General features: G+C 45.0%; 1 protein-coding gene across 1 annotated transcript in view; it reads right to left on the bottom strand.

The window, feature by feature from the left end:
• alpha-Man-IIa (alpha-mannosidase 2) overlaps positions 1-21,549 on the bottom strand; it is a 95,854-nt gene extending 74,305 nt beyond the window's left edge. The window contains exon 1 of the mRNA XM_065428863.2: positions 21,290-21,549. The gene's annotated coding sequence lies outside the window, so the exon portion shown is untranslated. The remainder of the gene's footprint in view (positions 1-21,289) is intronic.
• Between the last annotated feature and the right edge of the window lie 418 nt (positions 21,550-21,967).

Genomic DNA, 21,967 nt, shown 5'->3' on the forward strand with positions numbered 1-21,967 from the left:
GCAAGGGGTGAGCCTGCAATATAGCGTGCGATATATGCAATATAATCGATGCCGAAGCGCGGAACTAATCGTGTTGCAAACTCTGCGGTGCCTTAGCACGCCCCATTACATTCGCTGCACTGCGTGTAGACTGCGCGACCACCACCACCACTCTCTCCGCTATCGCAGCACGTACGTCTGGGAAAATTGCAGCTGACGCTGGCTGATGAGGAACGGGACCTTGCGGGCGCACACGTCTCAACGCACGTGTCCCTCGAGCCTCGAGCATCGTGATATTCCAAAGTTGATACGCCTCGATATTTCCAGATCTCGAAAGGGACCGTGCACCCTTTATTATAACTTTCATTATTGTATCACGATTTCTCGCCGGCGTTCCGCCATCCGATGACGCAGCCGAAATAAAAAAAAAAGAATTAAAGCTGCTCGCAGCTGCATATAACCAAGGAGGTGTTGATATAACTCGCAGATGAAGTTACCGTGCTTCGACGCCTGTTACAGCGATTCGTATTATGAGCGCATCTCGCAATGACGGCTGAGCTGACATTTAGGAAAGATGACGAGTGCGAAGGCTTTCTAGGAGACTTTCTGGCCGCGAGTGAACATAACGTTCCTATTCTTCGCCTCGAGACGGAGGGTCACGTCGACGTTAGCCCGACCACACGTATACTTGCTGCTCGGCGCCTACAGGGGGAGAAAAGTGGAGCAGAACAAGTGGCGAATTATGTTTACATGGGGAGGAAGAAAGGATACGGGCATAAAAGTGGACAGAACAGAGACTGACCTAAACCCGTGTGTATATTATTAAATATATTAAGTAGTATGGTTAAATATACTATTTAACTGAAGTTCTCGTTTCAACGCATCGAGATCCCAGTAAGGTTAACTTCGCGCGGAGATCTTAATTATCAACGCAGTTGGTTATATATTGGGCACCCTTACTTCATTCGTTTGTCGTTTTGAGCCGCAATTTAAGACCCCGGTGTTCACAAAAACGAGTTTCACGCAGGGTGTCGGAACGAAATGTTTTTTCGTTCTGGATTTAGTTTCGTTCCACTGGAAAAAATGCCGCTCAGGTTCTGCTCCGGTACGGAAAAAAAAAAAAAAAAGATCCATAACGGACCATAACAGTTTTTGTTAACATGCGAAAATTTTTGAAGCCATGTAACGATAAAGACATAGCGTTTATTTTTCTCAATGAGGATTGCCGATTTTCCCCAGTTGAACCGAAAACCGTTAACAGATATTTCGGTTGAACTCCCAAACAAAATAATAAATAAGGGTTCGGTTACGCTTTTGTTGCGCTCAAAAATATTGTTTGCTTTCGTTTTTTTGTTTTTGCTTTCGTTCAGTTCCTAAGCACTGGTTTCACCTACCATGTGCACTGGCGTTGCCATCTGTGATTGTAGTATCCGGTCGTTGTTTCTGCGCGCCCTGCTTCATTTTATCTAAACGCAAACAAAAATCAACGCACAGACTGTCGGCAGAGAGCCTATAGGTAGACACCTGGCAAGGTTATTCCACCTTGCCTGTCTGACTCACTGTCTATATAGTGCAGGAGCCGTTATTTGCAACAATTTCGCATTTCTGCATGGAAAAACCACCAGAGTCACAAAAGTGGTGCTAACCAAGCTTTAAGTCATGAAAAAATACGATTATCCGTGCGAAATTTGAACGCCGACGTGGCAGAGGCAAGCTCGGAACAGTTGCTCATTGTTGTCTGGGTGAATATATACGCAGACCTTTGTAGAAGTACACAAAAAGCCATCTCGTGCTTCCTGGCAGGTCTGAGAGGGCGGTTCTCGTGCATCTCGCACAAATACTCGACTCGATGGGCATTCGAATGGATTTGAGAACACTGTTCGTCACAATGTCGAATAGACGGATAGGCGCCTAGCGGCGAGACAAAGTGCAGTTGCCACTTTTTTCTTTTTTTTTTCTTTCCGAGCCCCACTCCGCGCTGACAAAGTGTGTCGCTCCAGCTGGTCGCTGACACGAGTGCAGCACACAAGTGTGTGCAGCTCACGGAACGAAATAGAAGCCACCCCCACCCCATGGCGCGTGCGGGTTTTCTTTACGCTCCACAACTTCCATCACGCGCTCGTTACAAGATACAGGCATACGCCGCCGCACTCAACAGCCGCTGCGTATGGGGTGGAAGTCGTGGCTCCAAACTGACGAAACAATACCGCGTATGCAGGATCGCGGCTCACATAAAGCTTCGTGCGCGACAAAGTACCGCAGTTTCTTTTCGTTCTTTCTCGTCGGACACAGCTCTCTGCATAACTTTCCAGTTTGAATTATCGATTTTCGAGTGAGCGCACACGCTCTGGAGTCGATCTCGTTAATCGTTAGTTTCGACACGCTGTGCTTACGCGAGCTCGCGTCGCAACGTTTTTCTGCGATACCGCCGGTGTTTCTTCTCTCTTTGTCGCCCGTTCACGCCAGATGAAAGCCGCACTTAAATATATCTACAAGAGAGTGCCAAGTGGACTAGCAGTACCAATGGAACGCACAGCTTTGGCGCTGAGGTCAGCTTTTTTACGCCGCTACACAGGGACCGCAGGAGGACGTGCAGAGCACAGCCGGCGCTTTAACGAAGGCCTTCGTGCGTTTCGTACAAAAGAGCGAACACGCATTGAGCTGTCCAGACCCTGACACGCGATTCTCGCTTGCAATGGTCGTAAATGTTTCGAGATTTTCGAGATACGTGTACAAGCAGCGTGCGCGATGCATCCGGCCCACCTGTTCATCTAAAAATAAAATAAAATAAAAATAAAAAAAGCACAGAAGAGAGCGAGAAGTGTGAACAAAGTGCGGTCAGGATATGATATTTCGGTGGACATTAAACGATCGTGCGCGTGCGCGCACATGTGTGTTCTGAAATGAAAGAGCGGACGGATGTGGCGAAATGCGCCCATCAACGCATATACAGAACAAATAGGTCATCGTTACGGTTTTCAGCTGCGACATATAATAACCATCCTGCCGAAAGGTCCGCAGGGACATTGCCCGGCGTAAATGCAAGAAAGGCCATCCCCTGAGCTGTGTGAACCCGGGCCACGGCCGCGTGCTCGGGCTTGCGTTCTTTATGCGCATGAATGCTAGTCCCGAAGTAAGGAAACTGTTTGTTGATGGGCACAAAATTGTTCTCCATTTTATCTGCCTTCTGCACACGTATGCACTTGGCGTAAGATGTTCGCCGACAATGACGTCTGAGATATGGACATTATTTCCGCAGTCCGGGCATGCGGCCCGGCATTCAGATTTCCGGTGTGTACACAATATTATACAGGGTGATCATTTTTAAAATTTTAAGTGAAGTTTTAAAATTTTAAGTCAATTTTTAAAAATAGCCTGTTGCATATAACACAGTTATAGTTTTTGAGCTGGATTATATTAAAAGAGGCGGACATTACTTGCACGAAAAGTCAAAGCACATATTCAACTAATGAAAAAAAGTTCACCAATTATATTCGGGATTAATTAGTTCAAGGGACATGTTGCAATTTACGAATTGTAGCCGGTGAGTTTGCGAGGCGTATCCACTTGGAATTTCCAGAATGACGCCAGTTTGGAGATATGCGCCATCAAACTCGCCATCCAAAATGCACTGTTGTTCCACTTATTTCTTTAAGAAAGAGCTGTTGTATTGATCGAAGCACAAAGGCAACGGAAACGCCCACGTATTTTGTCCCGAACCTTGGGAAATAAAAATTATGCAGACAGCAGCAGCACCAGCAGCGGGAAAGTCGAAGGAAAAGGCAAAGAAAGCTTCGCTTTAATAAAAATTCTAAAGGTACAATATCACACCTGGGTGTACCACTCAGTCAAGGACCCCACGAGCCATAGCCACACGGCGCTTCCTCCTGACCAGATCACGCTGGTCCCCGGAGTCCACGCTGGACAGCAAAACTTTCCACTGTTGTGCGGTCGGGTGTGTGGCACGAGATATGGGTTTTGCTAACCGGTCGGTGCGTTGCAATCGGGACGAGTGTGTGGATACTTCGCGTGAGATAGCATGCGATGTGGGAATGTGTTTGCGATTGCCTCCAACGACACTGCCTCGTCACACGTGAGTCATGCGTGAGGAGGGGGAGGGGAGGATTTCTGTCTTTCGAACCTGAAGTGTTGCAGGATGGCGTGAAACTGTTCGCGGATGGGTTCTAGTCTTTCCCATTCGCCTCGCTCGTCTCACTGAGAGACTCTGGAGACGTGCACGCTTGAGTCGATGCATGGGCCTTCAGATTCCCAGTGAGAGATTCGTGGCCGGAAGTCCAGATGATCATCGTGGCTGTTTTCAGCAGGGTATAGACTTTCGTACGATAGAAAGCGCCAACTGCGAGATTCTACCTGCAGCGTAATTTCTGCTCGGGCAAGAGCCAGAGGTTTTGTCAATCGGACTATCTCCGCCACCGCAGACATCCTTTCAGCGTCGCAGTCCCCAGAGGAACCTCAGCAGGCGCGCTGCAAGCCAATGGCGGATGCCACCAGGCCTGCTGGTGGCATCCGTACTCACAAAGAAGATCGCATGAGAACCAAAAAAAAAAAGAAGTTCACCGACGATTGCGATACTCTCTAATGCGAATTTTGAGCGCAGATGGTTAGGCGTTTTGAATTCGCGATATATTGTGCCAAATAATTTGATTCTGAACGACAGGGTCCTCTCGGCGGCGGCGCTGAGCCTCTGCTCGGGCAGCTCGTTTAGGGCCGATTTACGCTCGAGCCGCCCATCGCCGCAAGCCCCACCGCACGCGTGCGGTCGCGTGAAAAATTGCACGTATCCAGCACTTGTGCACAAATTACCATTTACACTGTGTGCACAGTGTATACCTCACACATTGTAAACCGAAATTTGTGCACAAGTGTTTGATACGTGCAATCCTTCGCGCGACCGCACGCGTGCGGTGCGGCTTGCGGCGATGGGCGGCTCGAGCGTAAATCGGCCCTTAGCAGCTACGTGCGGCAGACGAAGCACTTCCGCCGGTCGCGTCGCTCATTGTTCAGAAAGAAAGTGGAAACACGGGAACGCATGGCTCGCGTGGAGTGCATTCTCTAGCGGTGGCGGCGCAGGCGAACTAGCGTACGCGCAGTGGGTCCGAAGCCCACGCGAGCGCTTTGTTTCCGCGCGTGGTAGCTGTGGACGCGCTCGCCGCCTGACTGGTCGCCGCCGTGAAGCACGTCTCGTGTGGCACACCGATTTCCTCCTCACCCTTTCACTACACTCTGTCCCTCTTTCCTCCTCATGCTTCGGCTGCACCTTCCTCCTTCGTTTTTCTCCTCGCGCTCTCTCCGCTCTCGCCGTCTTTCATCAACACCTCCTAGAGGGTGTTGCTTTCATCCCCCGCTGCGCTCCGCATTCGCTCTTTCATCATTGGCTCTGCTCGTTCGCTCGGTTACACCGAGGGACTCCCGACGTCGACGCTCAACGCAGGAACGGGCACCTAAGAGGTGCGATCTAAAATTGAATGAAGAGAAGATGAAAAAAACATAGACGCCAAGAAACGAGCCTGTAGTTTTCAACACCTTCCTTGCTGCTCGCAGGTGGCCTCGGTATGTGTGCGCGATATCCGCCCGTGGTTGTTTAGTGGCTCCAGTGTTGGGTTTCTAAACAGGAGATTGCGGGATCAAATTCCGTCCAAGGCGGTCGCATTTCGATGGGGGCGAGATGCGAAAACACCCGTGGTACTTGGATTTAGAGAGAGAGAGAGAGAGAAAGGCGAAGGAAAGACAGGGAGGTTAACCAGAGATTATCTCCGGTTGGCTACCCTGGATTTAGGTGCACGTCAAAGAAATACAGGTGGTCCAAGTTATTCCGGAGTTCCGCACAACGGCGTGCCTCATAATCAGACCGTCGGGTTCGCACGTAAAACCACATAACTCAATTTTCACGTGCGCAATAAGCATTTTTATTGCTTAACGTCCAATCTTACAAGTGAATTTTGCCGTATGTTATATTAAATTCTTCTGTATTAGTTTTGAGGCGTAAAGCGCATGTTTCTTCTTAATCTAAAAACCTAAATATAGACTTTCAGAGCAGCAAAACGACTTAATAACGCACTCTGTATTCTGGCGCCGTAGGCTGATAAGGCCCGCGACCGGAAGTTTCTCGGGGCCGCGTTCTCTCTGCAGCTGTTGTGCGCGAGTGAAACCGCTTATACACACGCGGCCGCCTACGCGTGAAGTGTTAGAGCGGGCCACAAATCATTTTCATGAGCGTGAACTGAAAGCACCACTTGAACGAAACACGTTCAGTCACCGTGAGAGCAGGGAAAGCAGACCAATTATTTAGTGACTATTTTTGATAGGGAACTTTGTGAGCGTATTTCACTGGTTCTGTGATGTCTATACTATTCTTCCTGCTACTTCGAGCCAGATAGACAGTAGTCGGCAAGGTTCTTATTGGGACTCGAACCACAGGGTATTTGTGATGTCACGCCTCAGGAAGCCATTTTCTCGTACTACATTTATAAACGTAGTCTAAGAAAATGAAAGCGATTTGTGGCCCGCTCTAAACACTTAACGCGTAGGCGCCCGCATATGTGTACTTCCAGTAGCATGGAAGTGTGCATTGTCGATCTACCTTCAAGGTTCAAATTTTTACGAACCGCTGGTGATAGTGGCTTTCATTCCGCACCACGCAGACCACCATGTGCACCACCCTGGTTTGTATTTCCCGCCAACATGCTATCAGGTGAAGTGGAAGCACGAACCAAAGTAATGCAATGGTGGGACTCAAACTCAAATTTATTTTTCTCAGTGAAAGCGCAAAATTACTTCGATTAAAATTTCCGTGGCGAAAGCTGTTATTTTTCTCAACGATATCCGCTCTTTTGCTTATGTATTTATGGACGACCTTAATGTGCTACTAACGTCTAAACATAGGCCAAAATAGCGTGTTTGCCAAATTCAAGCTTTTATTTTGGAGCCTGTGAGCATCACATAGGGTAAAACAATATTTTACAAGATAGCAAGCCTTAGTGGCAGTTCTATAAAAGTAATTCCAAGTTTTTTTAGTAACTTTAGTAACTTTTTTTAGTAAAAAATTTTACAAGAACGCTAGAATTTGCGCACTTTCACCTCCGTGCTAAGGAGTAAAAAACATGAAGTTATTTTGCGAAACTGTTTTACTATAAAAGAACAATGTTCAGACAACGCAAAACACCAAAATTTGAGATAATGCGCAAGACGGTCGACTTTTGGTGAATTTCTTTTTTGCGCCTGGTTTTCCATCATTTCGTGAAATTCGAATGGCTCTCACGTGGCCAAAAATATTTTTCCGTTCAAAATATTTTTTGGGAAATACTCTTCAAGTAACTCTTATATACGTGTAACCTTTTTGTAATCTTTTGAGAGAAATGATTTTTCTCGAGCGCCATGGTTAGGACAGTTGGCGTGGAATTACCCAACACGAATAGGGGATATAAATGTTGGAGTTCCACGACATGAGCAACACGGCACCAAAACGATTCTGCCACGTTTTATGAAATACTATGAAAGACTTCGCCAAAGCTGGACCAAGAATTAGCCACCATACATATTATCGAAAAATGTGATCGCCTACGCCCCGCAACCGCAACTGCGGTCAACTGCGGTATGTAACATCTCTTGTTTGCATGTATGCAACGAGCTACTGAAAGCATAGATCCTCCATTTCTTTTTTTTTGTTTCTTTTCAGCGTGGTTCAATCGTCGACGATGGCAGCTGCAAGTGAGAGCTCAGATGCAAGCGCGGAATAACTGCTGCGAATTGCACCTCTGACCTTCGCGAGAACGTCAATAGCCTTTTTTTATATTTGGGGTTTTACGTGCCAAAACCACTTTCTGATTAGGAGGCACGCCGTAGTGGAGGACTCCGGAAATTTTGACCACCTGGGGTTCTTTAACGTGCACCTAAATCTAAGCACACGGGTGTTTTCGCATTTCGCCCCCATCGAAATGCGGCCGCCGTGGCCGGGATTCGATCCCGCGACCTCGTGCTCAGCAGCCCAACACCATAGCCACTGAGCAACCACGGCGGTTTTCAATATCCTGTACACCAACTCGGCGGAAGCGTGAACCTCAGTAACGCGCACTTCATTTCCATGCGACAAAAAAAGAAAGAAAAGGAAAAAAAAGACAGAAAAAGATTATGCCGAGATATGTGTGCTGATGATGTTGCTGCCGCTATCGCCATTAAAGCGGCCAGCTGCACGGGGCAGGCGTGCAGGCGTGTCGTCCCCAGCTGCGACTAATAATAATAAACCACGCGCACAACTGCAGCTCAGCTGGATGTGTTGTCGTCCGCATATGTATGTTTATATATAGCCACAGGCAACTAGATTGTGAACGCGTTGAATGATTTGTAAGACAAATTTTTAAATGACTTTCCGGCTTGGTAGTTTGCTGCGCTGTGTCACGCAGCTGCGTGTTAGGAAAGCATCAAGAGGATCAGGAATAAGCACGAAACAACGCTTGACGCCGTACACGTTTTATGTAAATTAATTAGTACGTGACCCAAATGCGATCGTGCTGCAATATCCCGTGCGGACAGGAACAGACATGTGCTTCTTCTTGGCGAAGTTTAAGTTGCCAGGCCATTAAGTAAAAAAAATTTAATTATGGGGTTTTACGTGCCAAAATCACCTTCTGATTATGAGGCACGCCATAGTGGAGGACTCGGGAAATTTCGACCACCTGGGGTTCCTTAACATGCACCTAAATCTGAGTACATGGGTGTTTTCGCATTTCGCCCCCATCGGAATGCGGCCGCCGTGGCCGGGATTCGTTCCCGCGACCTCGTGCTGAGCAGCCTAACACTATAGCCACTGAGCAACCACGGCGGGTGCAATTAAGTAAGAAACACTGACTGTGTCTAAAATTTCAAATGGCTTCCAGCACGTAGAGGGGCTGCGATGTATTCGACACTTCGTTGCATTCATTTATGCACGAAGGTCCGTATCGTAGAGAATTCATTTTTCCTTTAATTTCTGAAAGACGGTGATGTATATTGCACGCTAATAAATGTCAGCAAGTAGAGTAATGATATTGAAAGAAAAGCCAGCATTTTCTCAACGGACTTACTGCGTGCTGAGGCATGAGCAGAAAGGCCTCCGGGTGACGGAGCCGAAATCTTCGCAGAGAGAGAGAGAAAAAGAGAGAGAGAGAGAGAGAGAGAGAGAGAGAGAGAGAGAGAGAACGTTGAGTAAAACTAGTGACGTCAAGGAGAAAACTTTGAGTAAATAATGAAAGGTGACAGGGGCCTGGCGAATTGCTAACGCCTCGAGAAAATTTAACTTTGCTTTGGCTTTCGTTGGTTCGAAAACGCCTGCCAGTCTGGCTTACATAAATAGCTGATCTCCAAGAATTCGTATTGCGTTGTATCTCCTCGCCTGGTCAAGAAGAAGCTATACTTCAGGAAAAGGAAAACAAAGATTCTGGAAAGTGACACGGCGCGTGATAAATGCGCCTATTGTGCGCACAATTTGCTTCCTCTGGTATATTTCGTTCGCGCAAGAGCGTTCGGCATTCCGTTACATCTGCAAGATAATGGCTTGCGAAATCGATTCAAAGAAAAGTGAAAATACTGGCGACTATTGTCATGCGCTCCTGGCGCAAATGGTAGATGAAAATAAATTTAATGATAAAAAATGAAACAAGCCGGTGGAGCAGCGATAACATACAAGAAAGCATTATACCATAGCACATTCCGTTAAATAACTTGTAACATATCCTACTCAGGAAAAGAGGTTTCCCTCTCTCTTTTTTTCCTCACACACAGAGTGAGAGAGAGAGGAATACCTTTCTATGGCTGTATCATTCAACTGAAGTGCAGCCAAACTGGGTTTGCCTTGTTATGCTACGTGATTATAAACCACAGCTTCGATTTATCAACTGCGTATTGGCACAGCTAGCTGTGATGTACCCTGCCTTCCCGTTTTTCAACAGTTAGTAAGCAACAACAAAAGCCCCTCTACTTCAATAGAGGGCAAATACTACATTGGAGAAAAACGAACACAACAGTTGAAAAGATTGCAACAGTTTGCCTCTCTCCCTCCCTCCTCCTCATCATTAGAGACCTACAGAATAAAACACTCAAAGAGCGTGATGTTCAGGCTTATTCCCGCATTCATTAAGTGCTACCACACTTGACTTCTCGACTTCTGGGAGTGAAATGCAGCTTCGGGCCAAGACTGAAGCGGTCGCGACGGCTCCTTGACTGTCATGGCTAAATCCTAAGCTACAGTCCAGCGCCTCTTCAACTAATGCCTCTATAAGAGGCCTGTGCAATGAAGGATTCTGCTTGTCCCGGCCAGATTACTATCGTTCACATGTATCGTGAACACCTCTACAGCAAAGACTACTGCCGCAAATTTGCCTGCACAACGAAGACATTCAAACGTCCCTGACGGCCGATTTGTTGCTCTACAGCGAACGCACGAAGCGCCTAAGGAGCACCGTTCAACAACACAAGAAACCGTCGAGATTGTCGTTGCCTGGTCGAATTTTCGCGGCAAAGGAGATAATACTGGCACTTTACCAACTGCACACCCTGGCACCCTGCTCCATTCCCCGGTTTGGCCCCTAAACTTGCTGTTAAAAGCGATGCCACAATGTCGGGTACAGTCTCACATTACGTAGGCTAAAGTGTGCAGAAGAAAATTAGTAACTTCACTGAGTATTCCTTGATTGCATGTTTAATTAACGTTTTTTTTTTCTGAACGTGCTCAGCATGCTCTAACGCGAACGGTGCGGTGGAACATCTTGACAACGAAGTGAGCTGTATAACGAAGGATCTTGGAGGTCACATGAGCTTCCTAATGAACGGGCTCAACTGTATAGTTTCGTTATCCGGCATTTCAAGCATGTACTTGAAGGCACTGAAGTAAACAAATGTTGTTCACACAATTTCTTATAGGGGGAACCACCGGGCGTAGTCAGTGAAGTACAGTTAAGTGCTAGAAGTGAAAAGATGTGCTAGTTGGTTCTGGCCGAAACTAAAACATTATTCCAGGGAAAAAAAAGAAAGAAGGAGCGAAGAGAAGATAAAAGAATACGTGATATACTTTGAATTGAAAGCATAGCGTGTTTACTACTTTCCTTTTTCAGGTCGAAAGTCTAGACCGAATTCACCACGTTTAGAGTGCATCCACAGTGGCAATGTCGGCACTACGATGACAGCAGTTCTTGTCGCCGTCCTGCTGCACTTGGGTTCAAGACAACATTGAGGGGAACGCGTAGGACAATGAACTTGTGGACTTTTACACCGATTTTAGCGGGAAGCGCGTCTTCTTAAGTCTACTCTTATTGTAGATTTTTTATTACTAGTCTCACCTCCTTGCCTTTTGTCGTCGAGTGGTAAGCGCGTTTGTCGTGGTTCAAACACAACACGTTTGTTATCACATCTGCTCTTCGGCCCACTAAGGAGAAGTACTACCAGCATGCTTTTCGACAGTAGTGGAGACAGGCACGTACCCAGGATTTTTTTTCGGGGGGGGCCCACCACCTCAATCATCATCATCATCATCATCATCATCATCATCATCATCATCATCATCATCATCATCATCATCATCATCCTGATTTATGTCCACTGCAGGACGAAGGCCTCTCCCTGCGATCTCCAATTACCCCTGTCCTGCGCCAACCGATTCCAACCAGCGCCCGTGAATTTCCTAATTTCATCGCTCCACCTAGTGTTTTGTCGTCCTCGATTGCGTTTTCATTCTCTTGGTACCCATTCTGTAACCCTAATGGTCCAACGGTTATCTAATCGGCGCATTGCATGAGCTGCCCAGCACCATTTTTTCCTCTTCACGTCAATTAGAATATCGTCTATACCCGTTCGCTCTCTGATCCAAACCGCTTTCTTTCTCTCTCTTAACGTTATGCCTAGCAATCTTCGTTCGATCGCTCTTTGCGCGGTCCTTAACTCATTCTCAAGACTCTGCCCCATATGTCAGCACCGGCAAAATGCACTGATTGCACACCTTACTTTTCAATAATAATGGTAAGCTTCCAGTCAGGAGCTGGCAATGCCTGCCGTATGCAATCCAACTTATTTTTATTCTTCTGTGAATTTTCTTCTCATGATCAGCGTTCCCTGTGATTAATTGACCTAGGTAAACGTACTCCTTCGCAGTCTAGTAGCCGACAGGCGATCCTAATCTCTTATTCCTTTGCCCGGCTATTTATCATTATCTTCATCTTCTCCATATTAATATTCAACCCCACTCTTACACTCTCTCCGTTAAGGTCTCCAATCATTTGTTGTAACTCGTTTGCATTGTTCTTGAATAGAACAATATCAACAACAATCCGAAGGTTGCTAAGAGTTTTGCCGTCGATCTTTACTCCTAAGCCTTCCCAGTTTATTGGCTTGAATTCTTCAAAGCATGCAGTGAATAGCTTTGGAGAAATTGTGTCTCCCTGTATGACCCCTTTCTCTATAGGTATCTCCCTGCTTTTCTTGTATAGAATTAAGGTAGCTGTAGAACCTCTGTAGATATTCTTACGCGAAGGACGAGTCAGTAAGACGAGAAACTATTTACATATTATATTTACAACAACGGTTGCAGCGAAGACCGGTCAGATTCACAGCGCGAGCCCAGTTCGTTCTTCCTCCTCTTTTCTGGAGTGATGGCACCCACGCGCCTCGTTCAAACAAACAAATACCACACGATTGTAGCACTGTTTTCCAAGCTTTTTACGTAAGCGTTCTCTACTTCTTGATTACGTAGTGCCTCTATGACTGCTGGTATCTCTACTGAATCAAGTGCATTTTCGTAATCTATATAAGCCACATAGCGAGGCTTATTGTACTCTGCAAATTTCGCGATAATCTGATTGATGACATGGATGTGATCCATTGTAAAGTATCTCTTCCGGAAGCCAGCCTGTTCCCTTGGTTGACAAAATTGAGTGTTGCTCTTATTCTATTGGAGATTATTTTGGTAAATATTTTATATAATACTGGGAGCAAGCTAAGGGTCCTATAATTTTTCAATTCTTCAACATTTCCTTTTTTGTTGATTAGTGTAATGTCTGCATTCTTCCAGTTTTCTGGGACCCTTACAGTCGATAGACACTTCGTATAAAGAGCCGCCAGTTTTCCAAACATTATGTCACCTCCATCTTTGATTAAATCGATAGTTATTCCACCTTCTCCTCCTGCTCTTCATCGTTTCATGTCTTGCAGGGCCCTTCTGACCTCATCGCTAGTTATAGGAAAGTTTTTGTATCCTTTTCATTACTGTTTCATTACCTTTTCATTACCGTTTCATATATCATTTTCATTACGTGACTGCTCTGGGTACTATATACTAGTCAGCTTAGAATTTTTCCGCTGCTTTTACTATATCTTCGAGATTGCTGATGATATTATCCTTCTTATCTTTTAGCATACATCATGGTTTGTCCTATGCTAGGTTTCTTTTTTACTGTTTTCAGGCTGCGTTCATTTTTGACGGCTTCTTCAGTCTTTCTCATGTTATAGTTTCGAATATCAGTTATTTTCGCCTTGTTGATCAGTTTTGACAGTTCCGTGAATTACGTAACGCTGTGCGGCCGCCAGTCCCGTACAACCGCGTAGAGCGCAGGACTCTGCGATTCTAGACGTACTGCGCTCACCGCGAAAGGTTAGAAAAACACCCACATAAGCACAGCAGAGAAGTGGCTACGTGAGGCGGTTCGACCGATAACTGTAGAAGCGTCATTCAAAACAAGTAATTGTTCTCCACTTCCGGCGACGTTTTCTCTAGTTCCTTTCTAAATAAAAAGATGTTGATCCATAAATACTCTCATAAACAACGGTTAACTTTTTTATTATTCTCTTTTGCTGGCAGTTTGGTTGTTGCCTTGGCTCTCTCCCTAAGTAGATCGCTTAATTTCTCAACTCCTTGCGATTTTTGTTTCCAGTTTCCAATTTGGCACGAAAAGTGCTATGGAATTAGGTAAAAACAAACGAAGTAACGGGCGACAGTCATCTTGCTTATGAGCTTAAGGGTTATTGCAGGATTTCATGATGGACCTTCTTTCACATTATTTTATTTCCCACCTTATCGAACCCATATCACGTGTATATGGTTCCGGGCATCTGCCAGCGTCGCGGCGAGCCGTAACTCAAGGAAATAATGAAGCAAAGGGAAAAGCTAAACGCAATTGGCGTATTCTCCGCGGCCGCAACTCGTTCCATGAGAGTACAGACCAGCTGAGTAACAGCCGCATCCCTCTCCTGGTCCCAGGATCAGCCTAAGCAAAGAAGGTTGAACTAAAAAAAGCAACAGCTATGCGCGTGACGGTTGAATAGATGGTGACAACTGAACGCATCTTGAGTTAATCGCGCGGGTGCGGAATCTATGAAAAAACTGTCCTTCACATTACAAGAGATGCCGATAACTACCGCCATCTAAAAGGAGTGAAAAAGGCAGCATAATGCTGACCGATGAACAGCTGCCAAGTCTCAACATTGATCTGGCGGCGCTTCAGGAATGTGTGAGGAGTGGTGGCTTGGGTGGGGAGGGGAAGGGGGTATGCCACTTGATTTCGGGGGGGGCCCGGGCCCCCCCAGGCCCCCCCCTGGGTACGTGCCTGAGTGGAGAGGTAAATCTGGCTGTGAACTCGAGCCGAGGGGTGACTTCCAATCAATTTCTCTTAACAGAACTTTTTGAAAGTCATTGAGGTGCAGTGAGCACATACCCAATAGTCATGGGGCGGCTCCAACTTAAGAAAAAGAAAGGAAATAACGATGCAGAAAAAAAGAGGAAAGGGATGTAAAAACTCCAGGCCATTCCACCCTGCGAAGGCGGATGACCAGCGGAGCTGTAAACGTCGTGGTAAGAAAACTTGTGGCAAAGACTTTATTGCATCACTCATTGTCGCTAAGTAAAGACGGTCACTATGTCTTTGTGGTCACTGCGATATACACTGACCGGCGTACTCGCAAATGCAGACACATTCCTTGATAATGTCAAATCGATGCCCGTACGCCGCTGGGTAGTCGATTGGGTCGGATCGGTGTGGCATCGGAGGCGATATGTCTGCAACACGAAACGCGTAAACCACTTCCATTCCGGTCCCGACACATTCGCACTGAAATTACCGCGACAACGACCACAGGGGTAGTGTCGTCGCAACTAACCCACGCAAAGTGAGTAGCCACGAGTCTTTCGACATCGCATTTCGACATCGAAGAAACTTCTGCGTCTCTTCGCCGCGTTCTCCGATTCGCGACAGTCGTCCCTTCTGGCCTGCCGCTTACGGTCAGTCTCTTGGGCACGATCCTCGGTAGTGTTTGCCGTTGTGCTTCGTAAGCCAGCTGCTCTCCGGGAGTCCTAACCACGAATGTTGTAATTTTGAACACATGCTCTGGCTGCGCCCAGGCTTAGAAGAAGCCTCTTCACTTCAAACCAAGGACTTCTGTGAATCCACCCTCAAGTGTCTAGAACATCTACAACTCCAGGCCGTCTAGAAGGCCCATGATGTTGCAGTGTGTATCGGCGTGCCAGTCGCGTCATGTGTGAAGCCATTGGCTCCTCCAGGATCCTTCACGAACGTGAGCTCTTCGGGACCTCAATAAAGTTCTTGTCATGTCATGTCCCTATCGCAACTCATACTCAACGCTACCCAGGTTTCTCCGAGGCAGCCGATGACAGTTTTCGATATGCTGTTCTGTGTACAGTATGCGTGATTCTAAAGAATGTAAGCACTAAGAATGTAAGCACTTCGTTGAGTGTTTGCAGCCTCTGTCTCACGGAGCTCTGAGCCACTGCATTTCTTGCTTGCTTACGGGGGTATTAGTGTTTACGCAGTTATGAGTCATTGATGGTGATAGTTTTTGTGTGCGGACACGAAAATTCTATGGTACCCTAGCCATATACAGCTCCACTGTAAAACCAGAATGGCTTCCAGTTTGCTAGACTACGCTGAAAGAGGGGAAATTGGCATAGATGAAGGAGAGAGGGAAAAAGCAGGGAGGAAGCTCGGCACTTGTTGCTTTTGGAGTTTCGCAGGGCAGTTATATTAGAGATCAATACTAGGATAAAAATGCATCTACATATTATCCAGGTGAAATTTACATTGTATGTATGTATGTATGTATGTATGTATGTATGTATGTATGTATGTATGTATATATGTATGTATGTATGTATGTATGTATGTATGTATGTATGTATGTATGTATGTATGTATGTATGTATGTATGTATGTATGTATGTATGTATGTATGTATGTATGTATGTATGTATGTATGTATGTATGTATGTATGTATGTATGTATGTATGTATGTATGTATGTATGTATGTATGTATGTATGTATGTATGTATGTATGTATGTATGTATGTATGTATGTATGTATGTATGTATGTCATTGTACATTTACGCTTTAAGACAGTGATTTATGGCTGCGACATTGCGTAGACAAGTAGTGTGTACACAGTGCTCGCGAAATTTTTCGCTGTATTTCTGTGTTGTGACATTTTGTGCATGAACATTTATCGTAACACCATTTTATAGTTTAGGACCGTAGAAAATGAGACGGGACGAGCGAAGCTCGTCTCGCTTTCACCCCCGTGCTGCTTTTGCGATGTTCACGCTCATTATGGATTACTAACTAGCCCAGTTAGCCACCTTACTAAGCCATTTTATAATTAATTTCACTTACATTTGTGATTTCCCGTGGATTGTGGTGTATTTCTGCCTCTCATGTAAAAAGGGGTAGCCGACACTAGCTCTCGGCGCCAATGCCTCCTTGTTTATGCCCGCAAAAAAAAAAAAAAGCTTGGCAGACTCATACGGATACAAGGAACTGTACAGAATTGCGAGATACGTTCGAAGAAGACACATCTTCTGAGAAAGACTCGTTGAAAAATACGATAGCCTAGTTTATTTTAGGCAATGTGCTAGAAGAACATGGGAATCTGAGAGGCTCGATATCTTGTTACAACGATTCGAAGAAAATACACAATGAAGTCAGAAGGAGCGCAGGGGAAAAATTGAAACGTAGAAGTAATAAGGAAAAGTGTGAACGAAAGTGGACGAAAACACAACTTGCCGAAAGTGGGATAATGATGTTCAACGCAGAAAATTGTCTCCTCTTCGGAGATGAAATATTGATCAATTATTATTCGATTCATCTGAATTGATCTCTGAATCAATTTTCATTGATTTCGAAAAGTAATTCGCTCGCGTTGGTCATTGCGCTTGGTATATAAAATGAAGTTTAGTAAATAGAAGATAGAGCCATCGAGTGGGTTCATGAATACTTATGCGACAGGCGAAACAGTATTTGTTGACGCCGTTAGTTATAACTTCGAATAAGACAACCAAGGATACACTGATTTCGTAGACTTGTCATTCTTTCAAATAACGCAATTTATCTCTGCCCCAACACGCTCTGTTGCGACCCTTGATTTGTTGCTTACAAGGAATCCTGAACATGCCACCATGAACTTCAGGGAGCGCGCAAGTGACCACAGAATGATTCACCATTTGTTCAATGCCAAAATAAAAGAAGGAAAGGAAAGAAAAAAGGAAAGAAAGAGAAAAAAGGAAACGCTCCCGGACGAAAGAGATATACTAGCTTACCAAGACTGATTGCAACGAGATAGAAACCGAAATCAAAGAATTCAATTCAAAATTTTTTTTGTGCGCGTACGAATATCGAACTTTGCATTAAAACAGAGCGCTATTTCGTAATCACGTGAAAAGGTTGCAGGAGATATACGTTCCAAGAAATGTCATCACCAAGACTAAGCACAAACAGTGGCTCACTGTGGATGTCAAGCGGCCCTTGAATAAGAAAAGAAAGTCTAAAGAAAACCGCTCTAAAAGAACAACAACTAAAAGGTGAAAAAAAAAAACGATTGCATTTAGCTCTTGAATTTGCAAATTCCTGCAATCAAAAATTAAAGAAGCCAGAAAGCTTTTTGTTACCGATATGCCAAGCTTCTTAAATATGACCTTAAATAGTCTGGAAAGTGATTTCTCCTGAGCGTATGAGAAAATTCCTTCATGTATATTCTCGCCACAGTTCTCCATTGGCTGCTGCTGATTTGTCACGTGCATTTAATTCATATTTCTGCAGTATTATTCTGAAAGAAAGGCTTCTTGGTGTTGAAAGTTAATACACTAATAACAGTAATAATGTATTTGATTATGATGCCTCTGCAATGCCTCGCATAATAACCTCTAATAGAGTTATAAAAGCTATTGAAGTTTTTTTGATCATACTCAAGACTTGGTCCGGATGGCATTGGCACGAAATTACTAAGACTTACTAAGCATTATTCAGCACTTACACTCATTTTCCAGCCATCGGTACTAGATAACACTCAGAACCCGGATGAATGGAAACTTGCTGATGTAGTGTCGATTTTTGAAACACGTGATAAGAATAAGATGACCAATTATCGATTATCGACCGATACCCTTGGAAACCGTCACTTGTAAACTGTTTGAACACATTCTGTCCACTCAGACTATGACAGTTAATTTGCTAACCGACGTGGCTTTCAGCATGTACTCTCTTGCGATACACAGCTTCCCAAACTAATAGGTGATATTCAAAGCGAGCTGCATGGATTTCTAAAAACTGATGCAATTTTCATTGATTTCGAAAAGTAACTCGATCGCGTTGGTCATAGCGCTTGGTATATAAAATGATGTTTAGTAAAAAGAAAATCGAGCCATTGACTGGGTTCATGAATATTTGTGCGACAGGTGAAACGGTATTTGTTGACACCGTTAGTTATAACTTTGAGCACATTAAGTCTGGTGTGCCACAAAGTTCAGTAGTGGGGCCAATGCTGTTTCTAGTCTACATAAATGATATTCACATTGCTACAAATTCAAGAAGTCGTCTATTTGCCTACGACTCCGTTATTTATCGGGCTGCTACTGACCCTAATTATCGCTGTGTACTAGAAAACGATTTGTAGAAAATTGGTCAATGGTGTTTTGATTGGTAGATAAATATTAATATTTAGAAGACAAAGCCAATGCCCAGTCTACTACCCGAAATAAGTTTCGCGTTGCAGACTTATGAAATGAATAATGATGAAATTGAACCAGTCAAGCCATTGAAATAGATAGGTGCCCATTTAAATAAATTCTTATTGTGAAACACACATATTGACTTTCTATTGGGGAACGCAAAAAAAGAAATGCTTGGTTTTCTCCGGCGCACACTTCGCCAAGCTAACAAAGACATACAACATTTTGCCTACAGTTCAATTGTGCAATTCAAACTTGAATATGCGTCAGTCATTTGAAATCCTCATCACGCATAGCTTATGAAGATATGGGTGCCTGCCAGCGTTGGCAGGCAACCACTGTCGGAAAAAGCTATCCTCGGCCCATGGCCTGACACTGCAATTTCAATGCGCGCAACTGAAGTGTTGTTGAAGTTTCTGCAGGACACGAAGCTCGACGAGCGGCTCTAGCAAGGCAACTGTTTCACGTACATAAGCACTCACCACTTCTCTTATCATCATCGTCCATCCCAGTATTTTCACTCCCCTTCCCTCTTCCCCAGTGCAGAGTAGAACACTATATAGAGCGCACTAGCTCAGGTTGACCTCTCTGTCTTTCCTATCAATAAATCCTATATATATGTCATATAAAGGTAATAAAACGGCATAAGGTGCTTCAGAAAGGCTGGCCAACACTCGATAGGAGACCTTTGACGAAGATAGGTCCTCCCATCAAAACGCTGGCCAACCTTTCTGAGTCACCTTATCCTTGTTTATAATCTTTATACCACATTGTGCCACTCTATCTGTCAGCCCATTTGTTGATTTTGGATTATCAAAAGATTAGAATCCCCAGAAAACCTAGCGACTGCTAGGTACACCCCATCGGATTCTTATGATAATTGAAGTATATGTAGAATGAAAAATAGCCTTGACCTTGCATTACTAGAAACGAGACGGAAAGCCGCTCGACCAACATGCTTTCACAAGACATGCCCCTACCTTACCCCTTACACTAAAAAAGTAAATAAGTAAATAAAAAAATAAAGGCGTCAGCTCCATCTTTTCCGCACTTGAATCACTCTTTCAAAGTCGCCAACCTTACGCTCACACTAACTTACTTCGTTTTTCGTGGAATCATTCGCCGAGATCAGTAGCTGATATAGTCAATGCAGATACACCTTCAGAGGCACTGAACGAATTTCTCTTGCTGACCAAGAGGCCAATAACGTAAACGCGAGAATGTTCCCGATTGTTTTTACCATCTGCAATGGCACGCGGTATTGTAACTGACGTCATGCTTAGTTTAATTCTTTTTTCTTACTCGTTACAAGTATTTTTCTTATACTTCTGCACATGCATTTTTGTGTACCTTGTAATGTAAATATTTTCTATAATGGTTTCTATCATTGCAAATGAAGTAAGTGTGTTATTTATTTCGCAATCTTTCTTCTGTTGGAACGTTTTGTACTGTACAAAATTTCAGCACCTTTGCAAGCTTTGTTGCGCTGATGAAATTTTAGTAAACAGGGCGTTGCGCGTACATATTGTGAGAATTATTTTCACTATTCATTCGTGTCGTCCTACGTAATTAACTCGTAACTCTGCACGTGCGGCCACATGCGGCACTATGAAAGATAAGCGATAAATAGAATCTACGCAAAACGATAATCGTCGGGAAATAGGGAACGGTCGTTATCGATGCGGCAGAACCTCTTCCAGCCGCGAGGCTGGCGACAGCAAACGAAAGAACCCGGAATGTGAAGCTCCATTGTTCGTGCTCGTTCACACGTCGCGGTGGATCACTGACTCGCTCTGGGGCTAAGCACGAGGTCGTGGGCTCGATTCCCAGATCCGGCAGCCACATTCTCATGGGAATAATGCATTTCTCTCGAGGCGCACATTAAACACCAGCTGGTCAAAATTAATCCGGGACTCCACTCATAGGGCCAGAGTTGTTTTGGGAGAGAGAGAGAGAGAGAGGGAGGTTCTTTCATGGTTGCTGGAAGTATTTTCTGGGCCATGCACCTAACAAGCTACTCCCGATGATGAGCGTGACATATAAAATGTCCATGTTGATAGAAAGTACGGATGTACACAACACACGCACACGTTAACAAGCAACTACAGTTTCTAGTCGATACCATGCAGTGTCTTTGAAGAAGGTTAATAGCGCCTACGCGGCGCGCAAACCAGCGCATTTAACATCCAAACGCAACCCTCCGTTCCTTGGAGTTGCACCATGCACTTGGAGTTTATGATTGCTCCGGGACGTTGACCACGGTCAACGGTCGTTCGCACCAAGGCCCGGCAACCGACCTACGCCGAAAAGAGTTCTTACCTGTCGTAATGTGACAGACGTGTCGTTGCTTTTGTAATCCGTCCCCGTATCGCTTGGAAGACACAGACCTTCTGGCTTGCCCGTGCGCGTGGTTGAGCGGCACACTCTTGAGACCTCATCAACGTTGGAGGAAACCAGCTTGCATTCATGCCGGAGTAATCCTCGCTTGCAGTGGAAAGTTCATATCGGCCGCGCCTCTCAGTGCGGTATTAACCCAGCTGCGGTCACGCCGTGTTAATCGTCTCTTATCGCTCCGATACCTCCAGTCACCGCTGCAGTGGGGCTGTAGTCGATGAGGAGGGGAAGAAAGCAAAAAAAAAAAATCGCTTACACCTGTAAATGTACCACACAAATGGTCAGACAAAAGATAAAAGGAACTCGCTGTCAGCATCAGCTGGCCGCTGAAAGTTCAACTTAACAAAACGACGCTGTCTATCAGTACGTTTTGGCGGAGCACTTATATGTTTCTGACGCCACCTTAGAAAGTTATCAGAAGTGTCGTAATTTATTCCCCCGCAGCAACTATTCTTATGGCTCTGCTTTTATGACCACACAGATAAGGAACGGCGATGACCTATATACTTATATCCTTATGCCATATTTTGTGATAAGAGTACTCGATTAGTGCTTGTCAATGCGAACGAGAAGCTCACAGATAAATATAAAGAAAGGTAGGAA

Source organism: Dermacentor albipictus, chromosome 4 (genome assembly GCF_038994185.2).
Source record: "Dermacentor albipictus isolate Rhodes 1998 colony chromosome 4, USDA_Dalb.pri_finalv2, whole genome shotgun sequence".
Taxonomy (NCBI): domain Eukaryota; kingdom Metazoa; phylum Arthropoda; class Arachnida; order Ixodida; family Ixodidae; genus Dermacentor; species Dermacentor albipictus.